The sequence below is a fragment of the Gallinula chloropus genome (genome assembly GCF_964237585.1).
Source record: "Gallinula chloropus genome assembly, chromosome: 1".
NCBI lineage: Eukaryota > Metazoa > Chordata > Aves > Gruiformes > Rallidae > Gallinula > Gallinula chloropus.
The window spans coordinates 33171478-33199114 of NC_140085.1; positions in this window are offsets into that span (position 1 = coordinate 33171478).

Here is a 27637-nt window from a genome sequence, read left to right on the forward strand (position 1 = left end):
GGCCAGGATATGGTTTGCTTGCAGGGACGCACATTCTCTTAGCCAGCTCACATTGACTTTCTTTTGTCCACCATCATTCCCAAGTACTTCTCAGGGCTGGCATCAATCCATTCTCCACCCAATCTGTAGTTGTGCTTCGGATTGCCCTGACCCATGTCCTCTTGGCCTTTGCACCATTCAAACCTTTCAAGGTCCTTCTGGGTCACATCCTTTTTCTCCAGCCTATTGACTGCACCACACAGCTTGGTGGTGTCATCAAACATGCTGAGGGTACACTCAATCCCACTGTCCATGTTGCTGCTAAAGAAGTTAAATACTGACGGTTTACCAGCGATGCAGATACCTGAGGAATGCTGCTCATTACTGACCTCCACATAACATGACATCTGGAGAAATTTTAATGTCAGGGCCCTGGGTTTACCAGTGTACCTGAAGTACTGATGTACTCTCTGCTCATTGCATTACGAAATGCACTGACCTCATGATCTCAGTCTTCTTGGTCCTTCCCTGAGGTATGCAGTATGTAGCCTGTGATCAGGCCTAGAATTGAGGCAGAGATTTGTAAATGGGTCTGTGTTCTAGTGAATAGTAGCTCTAACCACAAAGCTACTGGAATGAAGTCTCTCATCTTTATTTGAAGATGGACCTACCTCCTGAAGACGGCTCATAGCACAGAGGATCCAAGTCTGAGTGGTAGTTATCGAGACTCAAGTTTCTTCTGAATAGTTTGTTTTCAGCCTAGTAAATTTTGTGACTGTTTAGCAACTAGTAATTTACCTTGCTCCATTTCCATGGGAGTCTCTTTCTGAACCACTCAGTACTCAGTGTACTCTTCCATTGAGTGTGAGATGGAAATTTATTTCCCTCCTACCAAGGAGTATTTCATCTCCCCACCACTAAATGCCCTACAAAGCTGCCAGTAGAAGAAGTGGGCGGAGAGGTGTATACAGAACAATTCAAGTATCTTTTCTTGTGCAGCATTAAGCAAAATGGGAATAATAGAATGTGTTACATATAAATTACTAAAGTCATTTGATGTGGTAAATTAGCTTGAATATTAAATACTGCACTACACAGTTCTCCATTGAGAAAGAAGGGCATTGAAACAGATGTATAATTTTCTAGCTTAAGATCTTCTCATTATTCTGCAGACACTTTGTTCTTTGCAATATTATCTCAAAGTAAGCCATAAAAATGTTAAGTATTTTGCACTGTTTATATAGAAATTTTTCACAAAGCCTCACACTAGTAGAGGGAGATGGGTACTCTACATGTCAATTTCTTACCTATGAAGATCAAATAATCAGAGACATTATATAGGGTTATCTGGTCTGCATTCTGAACACCGGTTATATAACAGTAAATACACACCTACAGGACTGATAATGGCTGGTGTGCCAAGCAAGGATCTGTAACTGTCACTGAATCCAGGTGTTTGTGTTTCTATTCATAATGGATCATTTTTCAGAAAAAGCCCAGACAATACTTACGATGTTCATAGAGGAATTCGAATGCAAATAGGTGTGGCTACTTGCTGACCCAAATCCAAAATCTCCCAACGAACACTGTAATGGCGAAGGAGAATTAAGAAAGAGGACTGAGAATCCCTCAGAGAAGGCAAAGGTAGAAATGAGTGCTTTTCTATCACCAGAATCCATGTAATTATCCATGTCAGTGGTAGAGCTTATAAAATGGTTCATTGAAGAAAATAAGTACTTTCAACAATAATAGCTATAGAATCTCCCTCACTTTTTTATTAGTGAGGGAAAATCCACATCAGAATTTGCTACCCAAATTTTGCCTAGTATGAAATAACTTCATACACCAGAACTATGTATAATTGCAGTCCCTGTGGAAAATTTGTTCTCAAAATGCTGCATAGATTTTCAAAGATTTCTCGGTTCTTAATGGCCACAAAGATGACAGTTAAGCATTTCCCTTGACCAGGCTCAAAAACATTTAAGACCTAGTAAACCTGGAACTCAAGGTCAGGACAATATAATGAGGTCAAATACTGATATCATTAAAATAATTTCTATAATGCTGATTTCTTTAGTCTTCAAAAGTAATACTGGTTAATCTAGTAACAATTGCTTGCCCATTTGCAGTATTTTTATCCTGGATTACAATGGAAAAAGCTAAAAACAGTTTTTCAACGCAAGAAAATCAGCCGGTTTCAAAATAAGGTCTTGTTTTGAGTGCTCTGAAATAGGTATCACTGCCTTCTGCAAAATTGCCATTACTCCTGAAGTTCATTTTGTAAATTTGCCTGCAAAATCAGCTAGAGATCTGACAGCTGTGTGCATGCAAAATTAAGTGAAGCTAGATTATATATGGGAATTGCTTCAAGCAAATCTTGACACAATTTTTGTACTATGCCTAGCAGCGTTTCTTCAGAATTATCTGTTGTAGTATAATTGTGTCTATTTACTTTATGTACCTATGAAATGTTCCCTTTGTCAAAGGTTTCTTCAGTGAGTACAAATAACCAAGTCTAGAAAAAGTCCTTTCCCAAGAAATAGAACAGGGGTCTTGGGGCTCCAGAACTGTCTGGATTTTGGGATATTTTTACTACTGTAACCTTTTCTTCTAAGTGGAACACTGTTCACATAAATAACTTACTTAAGTATGTTCAGCTAAATGTGTCTTACTAAGAAAGATTAGTGGTCTATCATCATGTCTTCTGGTCTTGAACAACATTTGAGATTATGCAACCAGTTGTAAGGAGCACACAAGTTTCTAAATTGTTGTCTTTCTCTTAAATGACATAGAATAACACAGGGTCATTATGTGAGGTGGAATAAAGTTGCAGTTGTATGGATTACGTTGTATGGGTTACAGTGTAAAGATGACTGTAAAGTACATGCACATACAAATGCAGTGGGATCCATTAACATAGTGCTGGGACAGAATGCTTACTTAGGAGCAATATGGCCCTAATACCACATAGCAAGCTGTGCCTGGTTCTTGTGACATGTTGTGGGTAACATATCGCTTTACTTCAAGAGACAGGCAAGAACTAGATTGTTCCTTGGTGTCACAGAGAACACACATTTGGGCAGGACCCTGCCAATCTTCTGTCCTCCTCTGGTCCCAGGGAGGTTTATATGTAGCTATGTTGCTAAAGCTCTGTTTTGAACATGGTTGGAACGTTTCCCAGATGAGGGGGAGAGAATGTCATAGCCAGAATTATGAGCTGCCTAGCAGACACAAAAATAATTGTGCACAAGTGTATACACGTGGGGTCTTCACTAGGTCCAGATTTTTTCCTGTTCATTTATATAAGTGCCAGGTCTATGGCCAGGCAGTGTTGGTATCTGCTGGGTATTCCCCCATCCCATTTAATGTGCCATCTGCCATTTCATATATCTGCCAGGTATATGGATTAAGTCTGCTGCTTTCCATTTTATGTCACGTTATTAATAATGGTAATGAATGTTTGCTGAATTATAGTTGCACAGGCTGTAGTTGTAAAATTCATGGTAACATATTCCTGTCCTTTCCATATTTATCCTACGAGTGCCAGAAGTCTGGACATACTTTTCACCTCTCAAATATTTATTTCTCCTAAGGATTCCTTCTAATGCCACAACATATCATAGTGCTTTCCAACATATTGCTCCCTGATTCATGTAGCTAACTACACAAGGCTGAATATGCATGTATTCATGCATTTTCAACCTATGCAGACCGCAAGTATAAAGTACAAGAAGTTTTAAACACTGAAAGAAGTAATATGACAGGACTCCGCTGTCTCACATATCATTTGAAGAAGCCCATCCTTTCACAATCACAAGAATAAAGATAGCAAAAGAACAGTCCTTCCCCACACCTCTCCCGACACCGAGTTTAGCAACCCATTCTGATAAAGACCACAGCATGTTTTGGTATTTTAACATGGCATAAAATAGAATTAATTTCATTTTTAAAAGCCTTATAGAAGGACACTTTCTTTTTTCCTTTCAATATATCTTCTTTTTAAATGCCTGAACTCTGAGACCCTTATATCTATGGCTTAAATGAAGGAAGTATAAAAATAACCTTTCAAAGGGACATCCCATGTGTAATTTGTCATGATATGTAACACAATTTCATTGTAGCTGTGGGTTCTTATGATGCTTGCATGATATATACTTCACATCTTCATTGTAACTGTTTTTCCACTGAAATCTGGTATCAGACCTCTGCAGTTGGGATAGTACAGTGTAATCAGAAGTAATCATGTCTTTCCCATCAGAACTGTCTGTCCCAATGTTCCCAAGAGTGTATAAAAAGCCACTTAATCACTGGCTGTAATATGTTTGTTGGCAATTTCATTTTTTGTTTCACCTTGAGAGCTACAGTGAGGTCAAAGCACACGAGTACAATTTTATACTCTGTTACAACAACTTGAATTCTACCTTGAATATGTTTTACTTACATACATATAAGGTCAGTGTGAACTGTAAATATGTCTGTCATTGAAACAATATTCTTGATTTTGGCCTTGTTTTCTGACAGTTCTAGTAACTTGAAATAGACTTTCATTTAGGTTCAAAAAAGGATTTAGTAGCTAAAGCAGGCTTAGATATGACTAAATCCCAAATTCAAAACTTTAGGAATGAAAAATAGTGGCTACCTTCTGCTTCATCCCAGAGGTGTCATGGGTCCATGAAAGATCCTCAAAAGGACTTTGAAGGGTTCAGGAAATGTTTGACAAGTTGTTGAAGTGTGGTTTTTATCTATCCATTAAGGGCTCTCTGGTTTTCTCTAGTGAGCTTTAAAGTAGTGGCCATTCCCAGGGCATAGCTATGCATTTCAACATGAGGGGACACTGTTTTGTAAGACCTCTTCCAGTACCTTTCCCTATATGCCTGTCTTTCCAAGGTGGACTGTGGTGGCAGCAGGTGAGAAGGGAATGAACCCCACCATAAAACACCCATTAGCCGTCAAGCATTGTTGTAAAAGCTGCAGAAGACACTATCCCTATATCTCACTCATGGGCAACCCATCTAAAAACTGGTCTGTAAATCTGAGACTCTCACTCTGCTCTTATTGAAAAAGCTACACTTTTACCTTCAAAACTGTGGATTTTCCGTGTAGTACAGTAAGAGAATAAAGTTCATGCCTTGTCTTTGGATTTTCTTGTTGAGCAGCACTCAGTGACAGCTACATTACTGGACCCTGCTAGGTCCCATCCCACTGTGTGGCTGGTTTCAGCATTTTTCGGAGGCACCTGGCTCCCCTTTGAGATATACCAGGGATCTAACAGGGCACTTTTTCTTTGAGAATTCTTTTCACAAGGTATGCTCACAAACCAATACAATGCCCCAAATTATTTATTTTTTTTTTGCTTTTAATAAAGTAATATGTTTTTAAAGTTACAGAAAAGTAAAATAGTAAAGGTGGTCCGGCTTTTACATTTCTATATCTCTATGAACCAAGCACATGCAAATAGTTTTGGGTGTCATTTTTCAGTGTAAAACTGCTTTTAGACAACTAAAGAATAATAGATGTTTAGAATTACTTAGTTCCCACAGAAAAAAAAATGTATATACGATTGAATTCTGAGCCTTTATAAAGGATTAAAAATTAAGAGTTAGAGCTTAGGTCTTATTTTCTTATTTTGGATAAAGACATCTTCAGCCTTCTAAATAGGAGTCTTTATATGTAATGTATATATAAACATAAGGTCACTGATTGAGACTTCTGAAGAAAATAGTGACACATTCTACTTTTCACTTGCTCTCCAGTTGGTAATTTTATTGATTTGCTCTCTGAATTTCTGTTCTGCATAAGACTTTGTAATTGGAAATGAGCTCAAACTGAAGGGGAGCGTTCATATTTCTCAAACATTTGAAACTATTCAGACTTGGATCTCAGTCCAGGTCTACTGCAAATACTTCATCTCATTAGAAATAAAAAGTTGTTTGTCATAAGTATGTTCTTCAGATATCAGTGTTCATATTCTCAATTATTCATTTTTTTCAAATTCAGTTTCTTGCTTATTATTACAGTTTCTACACCAAGTACACTGCATAGAGCATAAAGCCATTTCTAATTTTGCAAGTGGGCATAGGTATTGTTTCTACAATTATTCTACATAAAAATAATTAACCTTCAAGCATAATTTTGTGGAGTCATTTGTCACCATTGCAGAATTCTTAAATGTTTGTTGATCCCTTTTAAGAATTCCTAGCGTGGAAAAAGAAAAATTCTGCAATATGACCATGCAATCATATTCATGGATACTGGTAACATTGTGAATACTTTAGCATGAAAGTCTTAATTAGCTGTCAAGAAGGCACACAAGGATAGGATGGTGGTGAAGACAGCCATAGCCAGAGGAAAAAAAAAGGAGAAAAAGAACTATAAAAGAAAAAACAAACCTTTAGCATATTCTATAAAGGGAAAAGAATTTTGCAGTTGTACTGTTGTGTCCATAGAGAACTATTCCACAGAATACCTACAGGATTGTATCCACTCAGACTTACTACATATATCATTGCCTGTTCCTTTAATAATTTTTGGCGGATAGGGTCTGCCATCAATATTCTTCATACTGACAGAGACTCTTCTTTTGAGTTCACTTTTTCTTAATCTCCTTACATGACCCTTGAAGTAGTCCCAATACATGTAAAAATAATTTTCTTTACAAAATTATCATTACAAACCCAACTAACTTGTTTAAATACAGATTGAGAAACTCATATAACCCCATGTCATCTTATAGCTTCATTTTTACAGAGACATCATCATCCTTCAAATAAGTTTAGAAGACCATTTCTCACAGAGAAAGAAAATGGTAGATGTTGCATGTACTGCATAGATGGTGAATCAAAAGTCGTAGGCTTTCTTTCTGTCTTTCATTTCATTAACTTTAAAATGGGAAAAAAAAATTCAATGTGGTTTCCATCAAACCTACTAGCAGCTATGCAACAATAAGAACAGGAAGGCACAATTTGGAAATTACCCTTTCATATTATTTCACAAGCTTAAATGCATAAATAACACTGCATTGCCAGTCACCTTGAACCAAACAATATTTTGTCATATTTCCTTCAGTGCAGTTGGAACTTCTCAGCTAGTGTAGTACTGAGGGTAATATCCAAGTTGAAATCAAAATACCATCTTTTACCTTTGTTGGTCTCCTGAACAGAAGAGTATGAATTCACTGTTTTTCCTGGGGCTGAGGATAAATGTAAGCACTTTACATGTGGAGAAAGAGAAAGGGGCAAAACTGAGGTGGGACACATAATTGCTTATTTTTTTTAGCTACTGAACCAGAAAGAGAAATTAAAAGTTTGGGGTTTTTTTTTTCCCTTTTCTTTTTGGGTATTTTGATGGGTTTTTCTTTGTTTGTTTTGGGTTTGGTTTGTTATATGTTACAGGAGAAGCAGAAACAGCTGATTAACAAAGTTGGCAAAAAAGGAAGTACTTCTTGTCCACAGTTTTGGTGGAATCAGAATTTGATTGTAGAGTTTCCTAAATTCCAGTAATGTGCACTGGTCTCTGTGTCATGGAGAGAGGAAATAGAGAAAGCCTCTCATGCTTTCTTGATGAAACATCTTCAATCTATAGAAAATAAACCTTGTGAACAGGGGCTGGTCTCTGCAAGTCCCACTTCCAGAATGTGTACTCTGACTACCAGGCTCATTATTCTGTCTTTACCCCAGACTAGCTACTAACATTTACTGACAAACAACTTTAGAAACTGAGAACTACCATATATTTTCCCACTTGTCCTGTGGATTTGATAATGCCCTGAAAATTTACTTTCTGTATCTGTCCTTAGAAGAAAAAAAAAAATCTGCCAGGTGTCATGAAAGCAGGGCTCATGCTCAGAGGATGGTACACAAGTTTTTCTAAAGGGGACACCATCCTCTGAGGCACTTCTTGTTGGCTGGCATCAGTAACCAGTCAGCAAGTGACACTGAGGTCTTTTTTCAGCGGGCTGACTCTTGTCTTTCTGAGATCTGAGAGAGGTAGAGAGAGCACTGACCATGGGGCAAGCTGTGGTATTTTGTACTTCATCAGGTTTGGGCTGTTTATATATTCTGTTGTGGAAAACTCTGTTATACTTCTGGCTTGCAAGCTGTGAACACCAAATCAGCTCATCAGGTTTGAGTCCTCTTACAGTCAGTGGTCTAATCTGAGGTAGTTTTGTCAACTGCTCCTATATATAATGGAGAGAGAGACAAATAATCTCATCTTAAAATAATTATGCCAGATAGATAGGACAACTTTCCCAGATGGAGTCACTCTATTCTTATTCTTTCTCTTGACTACAGGATCTGCCTCAGATCCTCCTGGCAGAATATTGGGTGTAGCTGCAATCCTTGACATTGTTGCCAGCTTACTGGCTGAGTTGCTGTCTCCGTTTGGCTGCTGTTTTATTTGGAGGAAGAGTGCTTGTAGGCCTGATCCTGCTGATCATGCCTGACATCATGGAACAGTCTAACAGCAGAAATCTATTTTTTTTGTGTAATTTTATAAAATGGATTTATATATCTCTGCTGAGTTTCTATCAGGGGAGATGGTTTCTTAAAATTATATTTACACTGTCCTTGCAGCAGCTATCATCCCTGCAACCAAAAAGTTCTGCCATAAAATGAATGAAGCTAATTTATTAGTCAGGGATTGGATTGACAGCTGGTAAGCTAACACTTCTTTTACTCTTTTAACAGAGTTTCAAGATTCACAAAGTGAAATATGTATATTGTATTGGATTCTGATAAAATATGGGTTTAATACTTCATGATAAAAGAAAGAGCAATAAAAGCAATATGCGTTTTGTAGCTTGAATAGCCTTAAGGGTTGCTTTGCAGGGACTCATAAAGTGGCAAGAAGCATTTAACAGAGCATATTCAGTTCACTGCAAATTCTGTTACCAGTTCTGACCTGCTAAGCTCAGTATACAAAGATGCATATGGCTTGTCCTTTCTTTTGGGAGTTGGGATTAGATCAAGGAAGTGAAGTCATGAGATAATGGAAATTAAAGCCCAAACCAAATCAGAAGGAAACAAAACAACAATCACCACTAAAACCAACCAACCAAACAAAATCCCAGGGGAAAAAAAACCCCAAACCAGAAGAATCCTGTAATGACTGTTGCTCTTTTCTGTAGAATAGTTTGTTATAAGCAAAGTAATCTATTTTATTTTATTTCTTCTAGTTGTATCTATGCTTTTCAGTTTCCCCTTTAAGAGCTGAACAGAGGATTTTAATTGTAAGATCTCCTAGCTAATATCATGTTCCCATAAATTTGCAATTTTTCTTTGCTCCTCCTCAATCCACCTTTCAAGAGGCTGCTAAACCCATTAGATCAGATGCACTTCTCAGCATGGCTGCCCACCTCTGGGTGAGAAAAGGGAGATTCTTTTCAGAACGTTTAGCATGTTGCTCACATTGTCTAAAGAGGAGATATCTTCTGTTATCACTACCAACATAAATATTCCAATGACTGGAAAATGACAGTCCCAAAAAGAGACAATTTGGCAGTGGTATTGACTCTAGTTTCCTCATATGCAGGAGATCTCACCTTCATTCTAGCTATGACACAGATGTCCTCTATGACTGTGGAAATTCACGCATGCTTCAGTTCCATGCCTATAAAATATGATTAGTGGCTTTCTCCCCTATCTTTTCCCCAATTTCTTTCTGTTGATTTTGATTCATTTTCCACAGTGAGACATCAGTTTAATGTCATGCTCAATAACATTATTGTCATAGGTAAGACAGATACAAAACTTCAAGACAGGAAATATGCTGACTACTTTTTTTCCAGTGGACACAGAATACAGAAATTTTGCTATGCAGTTCTTCATTAACACAGATAGGCAAAGGTTTTCACTGTTAACCAACCTGATTAAATAACTTTTGTCTTGAACACTGACTGTGGAATAAGGGCAAGCTTTCTTCCCTGATCAATTCTGCTCAGTCATGGCCCCATCTGGAAGGTCTGAAGATTCAAAATATTCAATTAGGTTTCAGAAGCATTCTTTTTTTTCTTTAGTTCTTGACTAAAGCTAGTCTCTTTTCCTGTACTTTTCTATATAATTCTTTTTCATATTTTTTAACTTCATTTTCTTATACTTGTTTTGCTTCTTTGCCTGGCTCTTGATTTTTGGCTTGCGTTCCTAATAACTGCCATGCTTTTCTTTTCATGACTTCAGCTTTTGGCTTCCACCTGGAGACCTGGCACAAGCTCTTGGCCTGTGTCTTGCCTTCTGCTATCCACCAGACAAATCTATCCTTGCCTTTGGTCCTATCAAACAGGTATCTAAAATGTGCAACCCAGAAGGACCATGGGTCATTTAACAAATCAGAAATAGCTTTCACTGTCACTCATGTTGAAGCAGAATATTCTCACAAATTATTTCAGTGTCTTTACCAACATAGACTTTCTGCTAGCCTTTCTCTTTTAACTTCCGCTTCTCAGCATCAGTTTGACAAACGTTTGGTAGGTCCCTTCTGTGCCAGTGAGTCATTTGCTGCAGAATTACTCAGCTACTGTTTGCATTCAACTGGGCTCCAATCCAGATACATGAAAATATGTTCCTTTGTTGCAGTAATGATTTGTTTTTCTGGGCATCTTATTTGAACTATTGGCCATTTGTTTTCTTCTGATTTCCAGATAAATCTACCACATAGCTAAGGTAAGTAAATGGAATTTATGAAGCCTAACAGTAAGATAATATGGGTCAACATATTAAAGCAAAGGCAGATGCTACTTCAGTGATCACATTTTGCTTGTACACTGGCTGATTGTGACCAGACTCTGCCCTAATCCAGCTTCATGTTACCAGTCCAGGAAGTACCAAGTATGTTTCACCTCCCTATCAGCCACAGAATAGATCAAATACAGTTTCTGTTTCTTTAGTTATGTGAATGGTTCTATTCCACAGGTTCAAGGTTAAACGCTGCAGAAGACCTTTACAAGTTTTAGGATAAGCCATGTTTACCATTCAGTGTAAAACCCTTTTTAATGAACTTGCCTTACATAAGGAAAAACTATACTAGTGTTCTTAATTTATGTTGTAGACAAAGATTAAAAAATATTACCCTACTTATCCAATTTCTTTCATTTGCCACAGTTTTCAAGGAGCTTCAAAGAGGTTGAAAAGATCCATCTTATTTGCTAAAAAGAGTCATTGGTTTGACACCCTATTTTCCTTCTTCTAGCCTACATCCAGTTTTCAGAATTTTAAAATCAAATATCCTTAATTAAAGCTCATCCTGTTACTTTCCCTTGAAAAAGGGTGATATTTTTTCTTTGATTACTAAGTTCTAATTGTTAGCAGAACATAGCATATATAGCAGTTACTCTGGGAAACATCATGAGAGAAGTTAATGGTTGTGTTTCCATTCATATTTGTATTGGAATAACAGAAGTTGTGGTTTTGCATGGCCAGGTTCTGGTGGAGAAGGGGTCGTTGCAGGGAGGGCTTCTGCAAGAAGCAGCTAGAAGCTCTCTGCAGGCACGGCAGAGCAAACACCAGCCAACTCAAGGCCAGACTTCCTGTTGACCAAGGCCTAGCCAATCAGTGATGGTCATAGCAGCCCTAGGAATCACATTTATGAGGAAAAAAATGCAAGCAGCTGCTTTTTGACACCAGAGAAGAGATTGAGAAGATGTAAGAAACTTTGCAGACACCAAGATCAGTGAGGAGTCGGGGGGGAGGAGGTGCACCAGGCACCAGAGAAAAAGATTCCCCTGCAGCCTGTGGAGAAGACTATGACAGAGCAGGCTGTTCCCCAGCAGCCCATGGAAGATAGTGGGGAGCAGAGATCCCACCTGCAGCCCATGGAGAGGCCCCACACTGAAGCAGGTGGAGATGTATGGAAGATGCTGTGACACGTGTTGGAGCAAGCCCTTGGCAGAGCTGCAGCACATGGAGAGAGAGAGAGAGAGAGCGAGCGAGCCACTCTGGGGCAGGTTTGCTGGGGTCAGGGGGAGTGGGTTGTGACTCATGGGGGGACCAGGCTGGAGCAGTCTGGGCCTGAGAGACTGAGAGACATTCTATGACTTTATGACTGCACCCCATAGCAATGACCCACTCTGGGACAGCTGATGAAGAGCTGAAACCCTGTGGGAAAGGACTCAAAGAATCACAGAATTGTAGGGGTTGGAAGGGACCTCAAGAGATCATCAGGTCCAACCCCCCTGCCAAAGCAGCTGCCTAGCTCATATTGCACAGATGGGCATCCAGACGGGTCTTGAATATCTCCAGAGATAAAGACTCCACCACCTCCCTGGGCAGCCTGTCCCAGGGCTCTGTCACCCTCACTGTGTAAAAGTTCTTCTTCATGTTGGTGTGGAACTTCCTGTGCTTCAACTTGCAGCCATTGCCCCTTGTCCTGTCTCCACAGACCTCTGAAAAGGGGCTGGCTGATTCCCCCTGCATCCCCTGCTTCAGATAATTATAAACATTAATTAGGTCCCCCTTTAGTCTTGTCTTCTCAAGACTGAACAGTCCCAGCTCACTCAGCCTTTCCTCATAGGGGAGATATTCCAGGCCCTTGATCATCTTGGTAGCCCTTCAATTTGGAGAAGTTTGTGGAAGACCCACTCTGGAGCAAGGGAAGGGTGTGAGGGATGCACACCCCCTCGGCTAAGAAGGAAAACAACTCATGAGGAAATGAAAATATTGGGCAAGTCTAGTATTGCAGTTTTTAATTTTTTAATTTTTTTTTAGTATGACTTCATGTCCCACATGATTCTCTTCTATAAGAAGACAACTATTGTGGGTTGCATCACAGTTATTTTAAACAATCTGTAACATTAGCAGCACTCAAAACAGAATCCCTAGTGGGTCCTCTACTGTGGTCTACCATGGCCTTCCTTGGGGTAGTGACCCCTGTTTTGAAAAGCACTGGTTTAGGAGTTTTTTCCCAATAAAGTGCACCTTGGGGTTTTTTGTCTTAATAACATTGGGTTTGATGCTCAGATGGTGATTAAAATGCCGTATCTGATCAGTGCATACAAGTGGCTTTTTATCTTTCTGCTCCATTGCATATTGTAGTGGAATTAGATAAAAAGCAGGGAAAAAAACCAAACAAACAAAAAAACCAACAACCAGTTTATTTTGACATAAAGCTGCTGGGAAATGCTGACATCCACAGTACTTGTTTCAGGAGTTGTGCCAAGGAAGCAACTAGCTGGTGTGAGTTGGTGATGCAAAGACTCAAAAGAAAAAACCAGGAAGAACCAAGGAAAGGAATAACATTATGCATGTGTGGATTTGCTTTTCTTCATGTGAGGTTAACAAAAGGAAATATTCCGTCTAAGAAGAAACACTGAAAAGTGAAAATGACATGTGGAATTGAAGGCCAAAATGCCCAGTTTATGGGTAGTTTTACTGTTTCAAAATATCTGCAGCTGTTCTAACACAGTGGCATTTGTTACTACGGAGCAACACGATAGTCGCTTTATAGCTTCTGGTTCTCTTCAGTACAGACCGTTTTCCTGCTTCTTGGCTGTGTGAATATTCATTAGCAAAACCCAATCCTCTCCATTTCCCTTCTTGCCCTATATAGCCTCAAAAGGAAACCACAGCTTACAACCACGTTAGCCCTTAGGATGAAAATGAATTTTGTTATCTTTTAATTAACCAGTCTAAACAACGGTTGGTATTAACAGCTTTCTCCTCTCCAGAAACAAATGGCAGCTTGTAAACAAACAATGCCCCTAATTTAGACAAATGAAAGATCACACCACCTTTTAGCTCTGACCAACCCTTAGGTTAAATGCAAGTGTTGATTCTATATTGTGATACTGACCCAAATCTGCAGTCATTTTGGATAATTTTGTGTTAAAATTGACAACTGTTCATAGTAGAAACTGAGTTGACAGGATTAATGATAAGAATAAAGAAAACAATCATATTGTGGCAAATGCAGTCTATATGGAAAAAACCCTATAGATTAATTCTCATTTTCTACTTAAAATAACACTTTTGTAGCATTTAATAACTTGTTATGAGCCACAAGATTTATGTGTCTTCCAGAATTATGATACTCCAAAAAAAAATTTTTAATCTGTAAAGGAATCAATTTTATTCCTAATTACCATAGCATCAGATCAGCTCACAGTATTGCTCTACAGTAAGACAGTACATTTATTTCACAGAAGAAGTAGTTTAAATTATTTTTTCAAGATCACACAGACAATCTGTTGTAGCACCTGAATGACTTGGGTCCTGTTGTAATGTTCATTTTTTTACTTTTTTTCTTGCTCTGATATTTTGAATACCCAAGGCAGAAAAAAAAAATTAAAAAAATCTACTGCTTAATAGTCCTACAGCTGATGCAGTAGAGGCAAAACAACTAGTAGTCAGTTCCTAAGAATTTACCCTCTTTCATAAAGCTGGGGCAGATAAATTGATTTTTTAATTTAATTTACATCAACATTATAAATAAATCTGCATCTAAGCATTTGTAAATAATTAAAAGGCCGGTTTATGTTTTGTCTTTTACCATTCTGTTGTGTATCAAGGACCCTTATAAGTAATCGTGACTTGCACGTTTTAACTGTTTAGTATGATTTTATCTGTGCACAATTTGATTCTGTCTGCAATTTCAGCAGTTAACAGCCTAAAGACTCATAAAGTGCCTGACCATATGTTCTCCTGCTCTTCAACTTTTAGTACAAAATTCAAAGTATGCATTACAAAAATATTTTTAGACTCCTAAACAAATGTTGTTGCTAAGCTATGAATAGTCCATGAAAACACTGAAACTTTTTTTAAGCTGTCTAACATTTTCATAGCAATAGAGAAACCACAGTGAAATAGTAAAGGGAAGGGAAGAGAAAATAACCCACCTATTTTTCTTCACTTATTCACCAATTATTTTCCCAATTTTCACGCTGTTATGAACTATGATTATACCATATTTCGTAAACTAAACAGCATCCAAATCAATCAAGGTTTTAAAGGGAATAAGCAAATAAGGACTAAAAGCTGTAAGAACTTTGAAAATTATTCAAGATTTCTTATTCTGTTTCTTCTGCCATTACCTGGCACTATGTTCTGTGTCACCGATATGAGTATTTCATAAATCTAATGTCCAAACTACTTAGCAATATTAAAGAAAATATTTTCTCATATATATATCTCTATATCTCACCAAAGACTTTGTTCAGGACATATCCTAGTTTACATCATCTGTATTCTCTAGAGTTGCCATTTACTTTCTATATATGTTTTGTCCAAAAAACATATATAACTGACCTGCACTGATGGGAAGAGCTTTCATACTAAGTTTAAAAAAATCGATAGTAGTGCTAAAAAAGTGTTCAATCACACTTCAGTTAGAAATTACCTCAAATTAGCCTTAGAGTTTTTATTTGCTATTTAGACACTTTTTTCCCTTAATTTGTTTCCTTGCTGTTGTTCTACATACAGCCAGATGCTAAAGGGAATTATGGCCTGTGGAAGTCTGATGATCTAAGTCAAGAAATAAAAAAAAAATAAATAAAAAATCTCAAGGGTTACTGCAAATGAAATCAGTAGACCTAAGAATAAGACATGGATAGTATAAAATCACTCTAACTTCTTATAGAAACAAATCAAAACCATTCTTTAGCAGGACGCTGGCATCACGTTGCGGGCAGCAGCTTTGTGGGCAGCAGCTATGAGAAGAGTCTTGTAGTAATGTGCAGTAATCACACTAGGGGACTCAGCTTGAATCTACGCTGTGGAGTCTGGAGTTCATACGTGCCTATATTTCCCCAGATATCCTCACAGTATAGGCATTCCTCTCCTAGGAGATGCATGCCTGTCTCCAGTCAAACTCTTTGTCGTGGGAGCGGTATTGCCATAAGCAGCCACGCTTGAATGTGGAGTCATACACTGTCTTTCTGCCAATTCTCCACACTTCTGTTTTTCACCCTAACAAAATATTAACATATCCCTCTTTCCCAGAAACTGTTTGACAATTTATCTTTATTTTCAAAGCAGCTTGCTCTAACCTGTTAAAACACTACTAACAGCTCCCTGCAGCCTGGAGATGATTCCCTACCAAGAGCTAGATGATCGGAGGAGTGACTTTTACAATGCAGAACTGAAATATGTTTAAAAGAATCTTCATTTTTGTCTGTGAAATCAAGACCACAACTATAAGCCTGCTGCGGAGAATCTCACGCTAGCAGGGATGTGCTATCACAGTGTGCAAAGCCAGAACTGCCTGTCTGGAGATGGCAGTCTGAGATCTGCCTGTACACACAATCTGTGCATGCACTTTAAACAACGTGCTTGATACTGTTTGATTCATGAAGAACCCTATGTCCTAAAATTCCTTTCTTCTTTCAAAAGAACTCAGAACATTAAAAAAAAAAATGATTTTGAGGCGATATTATAGGATCATACCATAGTCAGTTGGATCCATTACGTTCTAGCCTTTTGAAAAAATCTGATTTTGGTGAAAACAGTCTTTATTTGCACCTTTTATTCTGAAGATGTCACCAATAGCTTTTTGTTCTGTCACCTAAGTTTAGATTTATCACTACTACTTCAGTATCATCCTTGGGAAATACAATGAATAAGGAAATACTTACCTAAAACTTCATAAGAAAAAGATTGTTGAAAAAACGAGGGGTTTTGTTTAAATTCCTCACCCTACTTGAGTAGTGGAAGCTTACAGTGTTTTGGCTGTATGGCAGGTGAGGAAGTAAAATCCAAGAGCCATTAACCTCTGTTTACTTTTTGTAGACAACAGAAGATAGAGGGTAATGCTGGAAAATATTTATGTTGTATATAATCTTTAATATTATTCATATTTATAGAAATATTTTTGCTCTTGGATTTGTAGTTAGATTATGTTGGTCATTTTGGCCAGTTTTTCAGGTCTCATTCTTTTGTTTCTGACACTACTTCTTATTTGTTTGTGGCTTTTTGTGGAGTGTTTCTTTGAGATTTTGTTTCTTGATTATTTTTAACACGGCTCTCAGCACTTATTGATGAATCCTGATTCCCAACCTTCTCCTTGTGGAGCTTCAACTACATGTTCTCAGTAGGTGGACAGGTTGAGACAAAGACAGAACCAGTGACAGGAATTCAGGAGTGATGAAACTTCATTGTACATACCAGATTCAAAAGCAAATATGACAAGAAGCATGAGTAATTTCACCTCTGTACAAGTTCTGAGTTTAACATCTCAAAAATGAAAAACAGAAACACAATAGAGGAAATGTTGATTTAATGTTGTTGACATGTAATGGAAAATTAAAAAATAAAAGTACATGTTTCCACAGTAATGTTTTCTTTGAAATAATTTTAAATCTCTATTCTTCCTTTGCTTTGGCAAGCAATTTCAAATTCTAAATTGATTTGAAATGTGTTCAATATTTGCAGTCTAAATGATCCAGCAGGAAGGGAAATGACAAAGGTATTGATGATATGACCAGAGTTACATGAAGATTCAGGATTACGAGATGATACGATAAACCTGAGAAGCATATCACATGGTACCACTGGGAAAAGATCTTGAAGCCACAGATCTATATGGTTATGTTTGATTCCCTGTGTTATAGACAAATGGTCAGCATCCCACGCAAAACTTCTCCATCATCCATCTGTGTGCCACCATATAGTACAAACAGAAGAGGAGTAACAAATCACTGGAAATGGCTGGGAATGAGGTGCAACACCACCATAATCACAATTTACAGCTTGTGCTGTGCTAGGCATAGTACCTAGTACAGGAAAATAAGAGGACACCCCAGGTAATCATTATTTCTTATGGTTCTAGACACAGTCTGTGTCTAGGTGTTGGTTATTGTCTCTGTAATAGTTATTAGGTTGTCACTGCAGAGGTGCATATGTCAGAATTGAACAGATGTGTATATGTTAAACAAAATGAAAAGAGCTGTATTTGAAAACGTGACTTTTTCAGAAAAATCAGGGAGATGGTGGAAATCAAAACAGCAGTGCTGAACTCAGACCAAATTCTTCCTCACACTTACAGAAAATCAAATATCATGAAAACGTATCTGGATAGAAGGCTGTATGTGGTCCTTTTGTTGATTAGCCACATCCAGGTCAGCTTTGTCATTCATCACTTAAAATGGGGACATGAATTAATACAGAATGATCTGGCAGCTGAGGGTAATTTAGAAACTTTTAATTTCTCCATCTGAATTCCTCCATAATAAAGAAAACCGAGTAAAAAAGGATTTACATGCAAAAAAAAAAAAAAAAATCTGTGAGGCTGGAGTGGGAATATTTTCCATAAATCTGTTATAATTTTAAAACTTTTTTTGTGAAACACTGGGGAGATACTCTCAGGAAAGGAATGTGGAATAGGGCCTCCGCTACCTCAGAAATTTTCTGAGCATCTTTAGTAACAGCTTGGGCTTCAATGCTTCCAACAAGATAAAACTTTCACATTGAATGTTCTCAGAGAACAGTCTTGAGATAAACTAAAGAGGAAAAAGAAGCACTTTAAATAAATAAGAATATCTTCTTTCCAACGATGTACAAATCTCAGGCTTACTGTGCTTTTGTTCATCCTATTCTTACTCAGTAACCGTAGGTTTGAGGGGTGCTTCCACGCATTTACATTCAAAGTTGATATGTTTTAAAAAGACCCCTAATTTATAACTGCTAACACAAGGTTTTGATATTAGATTTTTATTAGCAGGAATTGGTTTTTTAAGCTACAATCTATAATCCTCTGTTAGTTTTTAATATTTTAATTAGCTGAGTCATTTAAAGAAATAAGGCTTGTAAGGATTCAAACATATTTTTCTTCAAAACACAGGCAAGATGGTTTATAGAAATAAAAGGTCAAGTGAGAAAATAAAGCCTAATAGCAATGAACACTCTCCAATAAGCAAAGAATTATTATTCAGATAAAGTTATTAGAACTCTTGATATTTAGGTATTCACAGCATGTGCTAGAAATTAAGGAATGAAACATAGCAAATTATTTCCTTAAATATAAGCACAGCTAAAATGAAATCCAATGTATTTTTTTATCTCAATGTGATATCCCATTAACTTTACATTTCGAAGCTTAACAGGATAAAATCTGCACAACTCCGCTGCATAATACACATCTTACCTTCTTTGAAGGCATTTCAAATATTTATCTGTGATCATCAAAAATCATCTAAACATCCACTGTGTTGAATAATCAGTATGAAATATAGCTGAGATTCTTGAAATTTCCTACTCTCGAACTCCTCATCCTTCATACATAGCTGCTGGTCGACAGCTGCTACTACCATCAATCAAAGAACTCAGAGAAATACCCACACCAAATGGCAAAATAACAAAGATGAACTTTAAACTGCATTTGCTTTTTTTCCTGTCTCTTTCCTAATGGCTATTCTTAAGAGGGTTCATGTCAGACTAAGGTATTGGTCTCATCTGTAGTGCAGCCACATAAAACACTTCGTGTCCTCTTTTTGGAGCAGGAGGCACTATTTTTCTGTATCCTGTTGAAATGATGACTAACTTGACTCAGTCCAGATAATTAAGCAAGGCATTCTCTGCTGTCTATTTTTGGAGCTGATGATACAAAAATGTAGTTTTTTGAGCCTTTTTTTGTTCCCCCCTTTCTTCTTCCATAGCTACCTATTGGGATGTTCATTACATTTTCTCAGCTACTGTGCCAATTAATAGGAAAAACTCTTACAAGTCAATATCGAAGACTGACGTCAGTCAAAATTGGACTGCAGTATATTTTAGTCACAATTATAAGAAAACAAGGTACATTTTTCATCTTCAAGAGTAAAAATCTATTTGAACATGAGTTACAAAGAAAACAATATTTGACCATGACTATGTAGAGGTTCATGAGCTTTGTTCCAATCCCTGACAGAGCTATAGAAACCAAACCTAGTGGCAATGCTTGTGAAAAAATCATTAGTTTATTGTGAATATGCTTCTTTTATTTGAACAGGGTTAAGAAGTGAGAAGACGTGGGTGCATGTGTGTGTGTGTGTTTGTGTCCCATATTGCTGCCAGAGTCTAATAAATGCTCAGTGAGAAAAGCATAGGAAACATACCCATACTACTGTTTCTTCTCAGGACTGCATTGTATTTTTGTTTTTCTACCCAGGCTCATTTTATTCATGTTCACTACACAGTTATGTTCCTTTTTTATTTTATGTCTTTCTTGTGCTCTAGAAAAAAATAAAAAAATAAAACTAAAGAAGTTTAGAAATTTTAGTCTACTGTAGATTTTTCTGCTCCTGAAAGCATACATGCAGCTATAAGTGGCAAGGATGTTTATTGCACTAACTATGTCTGTGAATTGCAGAAATACCAAGGATGCTTTAAGCCATTGTTCTACAATTCTTATGAATTGAAATGTGTAAGGTATGAAAGCAGTCAAGGAGCTTTCTTAGGTTCGTGATTCTGTTGTACATGTGCTGTGTGAGAATACCAAACTAGATTAATTAGTAGAGGTTTACAAGGAGACACAATTTAACTAAAATCAGGGTAATGGATAGGTGCAGCTTCGTGTTGTTTTTCACACTTGGTTTTGTGCCTGTGGTGTTTATTTTCTCTCTCTACTGAAATGTGAGATTTTACATATTTTTTTAAACCTGAGTTTTGGTTCTTGGTCATAGGTTCCACACATCTGGTTTCTCTAGACTATTTTATACTCTGGGTCTAGCTTCCCTTATTACTCTTTCATTTTTTGTATTGTCAGCAAATGTTGATAATGGTTGATACTCTGTCAGAAGGAGAGATCTGTTCAGCAGACTCCAGGTCCTGTACAGCTACTCAAATAGCCAACTTTACAGCTTATGAATAAAGCTGTAAAATGAGAGCTCTCCTCAAAGATTGAATGTGTCACTGAAAATGCCTATTGTGGTGACCATCTCCCACTTCATTTGAGAATTCTCCATTTTTATGTACTCTGTTTCAAGGACCTCCTGGAAATGCTCTTTAAACTGCTAGCTGAACATTGAGAATCTGACCATCACTGCACGAAGATCATCAGTCTTTATTTTTCCCTTTATTTTGAATAATAAACACTCTCATGAGTCAAGCTGCATGCAGGACTGGTTTTCTCTCATGGAAGGCACTGTGCCAGAGGGAAGTGTAGCAAGACATTATAAGGATGAAAAACACCCTTTATGGGAGTTTTATTCCCTTAGTCATGAAGGCTTCTGGACAGTCTTCATGGGGATAATTATGTTTTCTCCTGACCTGCCATGAGGTTCAGCAGGTTTGTACTGACCATAAGGGGAAATGCCACAAAGATAATTTACACTGACAGGCATTCATGACCACACTGCACACAGCATGTCTCTGATCTGCTCTGGGGCAGGTATGGCTCGGGGATACTCAGTCCCAGGAGGAAGCTGGAACCTGACCAAAGCAGAGCCAAGAAGCAAGATAGTAACTGTGGGACAGAGGCAATGAGGCATCTAGCTCTTTAGCTGGCTCCTGATCTCTTTTTTTATCAGAGCAGACATACAATAGTGCCTAGAATGAGGTCTTACCAGGCCATCCTAAGGTGTAGAAACCACCTGGCAGCATCTGTTCAAACACAACCTCTGACCCTACTTTGGTTTTGCAAAAACCTCTTTTTTAATTCTCTTTCATTCTTCTCTATTCAAGATTCAGTATTATAGTTGAAATCGTAGCCTCTAAGTAAATCTGATATTTTGGACTTCAGTAATATGTTTGTTTGCTGACTTACACACCCCAGTATCAATCCTGGAGGAGGACAGATTTTTTTTGACTTCTCAAAATCTTTATGAACCTAAAGCTTGTGAGAGAACAAAAGGGGAAAACTTCATCACTTTTATCAGATGGTAGACTGTCCATTTGGCGTTCTGCCTGGAAACTTGCAAACTCAATTAAACGCACATATGGTCCGTAGCAGGCAGAATCAGTTTTTGCCAACACACATCCCTCTTACGGCACTTCCAAATCATACCCACGCTAGATAGGTTTTTCCACACAGATGATTTTTTCCACTTCTCCAGCAGCATCAGCTCAGCATATTGTCTTCTCTGTCCTGGAAGAATACAGGGAAGAATGCCAAGCAGAACATCAGTTTAAACTCCACAGGGGTGATTTTGCTATCGAGGAGCTTTTGTTGAGGAAGACAGGTATGGAGACACCTAGATTTAATGAGCAGTGCTGGTAGAATTAATAAATCTTCTCAATACTCCCTGAAGCAGCTGCTTTATTTTGAAATAATGAGCATATGGTTTCATTATATTTCGTTAATTTGATCCCCTTCAGCTAAAGAAATATTTCAGGGGAATGCAAACAACTTACAGAATTTCTGCATATTTCTCACTCCTTTTATTTTTCCTGGCGAAACAGAAAGCTGACTAGCAAGTAAAAGGAAGAGCCAGAGGCAGCATTCAGATTCCTTAATAGGGGTTGTATGAGGGGCAACAGGGCCTCTGACAGTAACGAGAACTTGTGTGTGCCTTGAAGTTACAGTGCTTGGGGGTTCCCTTAAAGGTTTTGGTTCTGTGAAAGAAACTGTAGAACAAAACAAGCCCAAGCTGGCCTAAACCTACCTATAAGCTGCATTCTTTATTTAAAATTTCTCTCAAGAGGTAGGACATGGGCAGGGAGGAGGATGCAAAAGCATCAAAGCAGCTTGTTAATCTGACACATTCAAAACTTATAGAAGTTGTGAGGTAATTTTAAATTGTCTGCAAGAGCAAACCTTTCAAAGCAAAGCAAAACTTGTTTTAATTTCTCAGTTGCTAGAGCCACTTATGTGTCCAGCTATTTACAGAGGAAACTGTATTCAATATCCAATATTTTATCCACTCTGCATCCTGCTACTTATGTTAGAAAACTGAATTTTGAAGTGAAATGGAAGTGAAAGTCACTTGCATTTTTTTTATAAGATCTTTCTGGAAACTGGTTTCTGGCAGCTGTAAACTCACAAGCTATCTTTTCAAATGAGCCAAAATAAATAAATAAAACTTACGTATGTTTTCATTAGTTAACTGGATAGTCTTGGCAGCTGTGGGTTCTGGAGAGCAGGAGCTATTCCTGGAAAGGCTGGTGACTGACAACACGGTACCATGTTCTGCTCTGTCAGCTGTGGGGAAGATGTGCATTCTGCTTCCATTCCTTATTCACCACCCATACAGTATTCTGCAATATACATATATTCGTATGTTCTACCTGTATATGTGTATGGGTTTTTTTAAATATATATATATATATTTGTATAGGCATAAGTATACATATGTATAGATACATGATATATATTAAAGCTTTTGTGAACAGCAAATCAAATAATAATAGTTGAGAACATTGCACTTCTTTACCTGAAAAAACATTACAAAATTGTGAAAATACTTTGATTTTCCTTTTATGTTTTTATTCTAATAAAATCTGATTTTAAGACCCCCCTTGAGACTTTCAGACACTTTCCATGATGGAATTTTAGAAGAAAAAAAATCCAGCAGTTTTGTGACACAGCAGCATTTCACATTTGCATGTCCTGTAAGTGCCTAGTGTTGCATCATGTAATTATTGGCACCACATGTGAACTAATAAACTCTAATTGTAGACCCAGGCCTATTAACTACAAGACCAAAAGGAAACCCAACGTGATATCTTTCATACAGACAAATTCAATGTTTTTTAGGACAATAAGCTGTATACTTCAATTTCTTTCCAGGAGAAATAAAAGTGGATTGTGTTTTGATGGACTACAAATTGATACTAGGAGCAGTAAAAGCCATCTTTTTCCCTCTTACAGCAAGCAAAATAAACTTTAACATCACAAAGAGTGAAACAACTCCATTAGAAAATACCCGTCTTTAGAAAGCAAATTAATCTTCCATACCCTTATATCAGAAATATTACATTTGCTATCAAACTAAATTGCTAAATTTATTTCAGCCTCTGTGGTCCTGCAGAGATTGTGGCACAGTGTTGTCTGCTCTTTATTTCTGACATGCAAGTGGCAGGGAGACAGATGAATGCAGCACCTCTTTTTTTGTGACATAATCCATACATTATTAATTTTTGTTGTTGTTGCTCTAAAGCTGTGAAACAGATGCCGTTCTGAAACGAAAATCACCGTTCCGATATGAGCAGACGCAGTCCCTGAGCTACCCAGTCAACTAATTAATGCTGCATAATTTAATAAAGGATGGTAATTACTCAGTTTTCCCCATCTTGTTCCCCTCCCTGCTAATGATAACATTATCGAGCTTAGGCAGGGGGTAGTGAACATGTGTGTGTGTGTAGGGAGATAATTTACAATGAAAGAGGATGAGTAAGCAGATGAAATGGGAAATGGTTCAGTCGAGGAACAGGCTTCTAAAATCTTCTATTTTCTTAAGTAGAGGGGATCTGCAGAAGGACAAAGTTTTAAGCAGAAAAGTAGTGCCAATACAACCATTAAAAGTAGAGCGAAGGTAGAGAAATTAAGTTAATCTTCCATGCATTTATTTATCACATTGTGATTTATTTTTTCATTTTTATTCAAATCTTGGTATGGAGGCAAATGTACTTGTGGACACAAAGGGAAAGTTTCCTCCACAGGCTTTTTCCTCTCTCCCTTGTTACCTCTGAGTGGGCAATGGATGACGTCAATTATAGCAGGAGCAATCTCAGCAGCAGAGATAGTTCCTTTAGGCATTCTTCAGTAGTCCCACCATATGGTACAAGTTTTTCTTCATTCAAAGGAAGGTGCCAAAAGGTGCTGTAAACAGCAATACATTAATCCAAACTTCTGAAAACTCAGCCTGGCACATAAATTCTCTTTTACATAAAACATCTCGGAGGAGTCCTAGCACACCTGTATACCCTCTGTCCAGCTAACAGATTATTTAATTCATTACAATCTGCTCACATAAACTCTATAGTTTTACTCTTTTCATTTAGTCAATGCTCAAGGACTTCTCAGAACAAAAAAAAAATAATGTTTTTAAAAGTTAAAATATGGTAAGCAGTAGCAAGCTATATAATAACTAACTGCACTACTGGCAATATCTGATAATAATAATATGAAAAATGTCTTTTCTGAGTTAACAAGATTCACCTGTTTAAAACACATGCTCATTGCATTATCATCCTAGAATCTAAATGGATGTATTATTGTTTTTAATGTCTGATGTTTTTACTAACTTTGGAGTCTAATTGCCTCCTTGATGAAAAGGTGTTAAGAAGAGTTATAAATTATTACTCAATTTAAGAATTTTTTTAACAACTTTCTATTGATAGAGTATTGTTTAAGTAGCAAATCTAAATTTAAAATATTATGTGTGAAACTTTATTTTGTCTTAAGTTTTTCATAGATATGGAAGGTTTTTTTTTCAGACCAGAAAGTAGCCTGAAACATAGATGAATCTGTTTGTACTTGGGAACCTGTAAACCTAAATCCATATAGACTAATGTCTCACATTCAACCTAATTCTGAATGTACTTAGCAACTATTTCAAGGGTGGCTATATATAAGGACAGTATACAAAAACAAAGACAGTATAAAGGCTACTTCAGTGGGCAAAGAAATGGTATCTTCTCTTAGCCACAGCAGGTTTTTAAGAAGTTTTGTCTCCTGGGTCTCTTAGTTCTATTTCTATTGAGCCCACTCTGCCCTTCATTTCAGAAATTATAAATATTCTTTATTTCTTATTTACCTGAATGTGCTTAGCAGAGAATGTGGAATGTGTGAAAAACATCAGATGCAGAGAATGTAAAACCTCTTTTTTTTTTTTTCTTTCTTTTTTTCCTTATTCTAGAAATTAAGATGGTGACATCCATGCAGCACCCACTCTGTACCTGACATGGAAGAGGTAGAGGAGATGTTCAGTGATTCCTTTCACCATTTGTCAAACCAGTGCAGAGGAGAGGCAAAAGACTCCCATTCTGTGGCCAGGGTAAGAGAAAAAAAAGGCACTAGAAAACCTGAGGTTTTCCTCCCAGTCTTATTTCCCATCAGTCTAGTCATACATACTTCTGTAAGACTAGACAGGCAACGGACAGTAACAATGTTTTAAATATTTTTTTTTTTTCTGAAACCTTGAAAACCCTTTAGCATCCATTATGTACACTATACCAGAAAACAAACTCATCAGGTCTCTCTTTTTGGTAAATCAATCTCTTGATACCATAAAAGCTTGGAGTACCACAGTAAAACAAATCACATTTCAGTTCCTTATGTCTAGGAAAATAAAATTTCATTTAAAAACCAAATACTAGGAAAAGCATGTAACAAATTTCCATTTCAACACATTTCCAACTGTGATTCCATGAAGATCAAGTGTAATGTTTCATAAAATAAAGTTATTTAAAGATATTTAAACTGTGTCTGTGTTCTAAAGACAGTCAGAGCCTTCATCTGACAGTCATTCTGGATGAGATAGTAAAGCACACAGCATTAGACTAAACGGATATTAATGTATTTACAGGCACGAACATGAGAAATATTAAGTGAAAATCACCTCACGCTTCAGGAAGAATCTGGGAGGAAAGCAGGTTATAGCTTCTTAGAATCAGAACTATTTAAGCCAAAACATGAATTTCTAAAAAGCAGTCCATTTTCACCAGAAGGTTCAACTTTTCCTGCCGCTGGATGGTTACTATAAACTTGATATCTGAAATGTGCATATAATTGGTGGTCTCAATCAAAGGGAAATCTGAAAAGTGAGATACAAAGGGCATTCTGAAATCAACCAAGTCATCCTGGCTGCAGAAGATGAACAGCTCTTTGAAAATGAGTAATGTAAGTTTCCCAAGACTGGGCCAAAGACAAGTATAGACAGGTAGGAGGAGGTGAGAATTCCCTTCAATCTTGTTAAGAATTGAATTAATGTAGTGCTGAGCTGCCTTTCCTGTCAGCGAGAGGGCAAGCCCATGACTAGGCTTGGACCCTGGCTTTCTTTTCATTACAAGAGACACCTGGGCCTCAGTTAAGCAGTGTACACATACATGTACTGAATTATTAACAGCTGCTTACCAACACTCAAGTATACCCAAGCAGAGACTTTGAGCAGAGAATCCTGCCTGAAATCCCTCACAAACAAAATATGATGGGAAGTGCACTTGTCCCACAATGCAATCCCATCGTTTTACGGGGAAAAAATTATCTTAAATTAATACAGCCTCTTTATTTTACTGTAGCCTTATCATGACAAATGGGATCAGTGCCCAGTCTCATTCCACTAGCTCTGAGCAGAGCAGGCTTGAGTCTTTAGGATGCCATATTGTGACAGGACTATTTTGGTATGTATTAAATATTATATCCATCAGCCACCTTGTTTATAAATAACATCAAGAACAAAAAATTGTTTTCTAAAAGACTTCCGGGTTTCAAGTCATGATTATTTGGTATGAAATCTCATGTTTGTTTGTACAAAATCTAAAAGATGAAAACTCTTTGTCAAAAACATTTTAAAGATGTTTTGGAAAGAAAGAAAGATGGAAACAAAGAAACCCAACATCTTTTATTATGAAAAATGTGAAAATACATTTTCAAAGAATCAGAACTTTTTTCCTTTCTCTCCTTGTTTCTTCTTCAGAAGGAATGTGTCAAGGAAGTAGACACATTCATTGACAGACCACAATTTACTATCAAGGTGTTTCTGACAAGGTGTAGTATGAAGATTTATTTGCTTTATTTTTTTTTGTCTGCCAGTGCCAAACATAAAAAAGAAAAATGCAACTGCTTTACTAAACTATATTGATTAACTTAGACTTCTCAT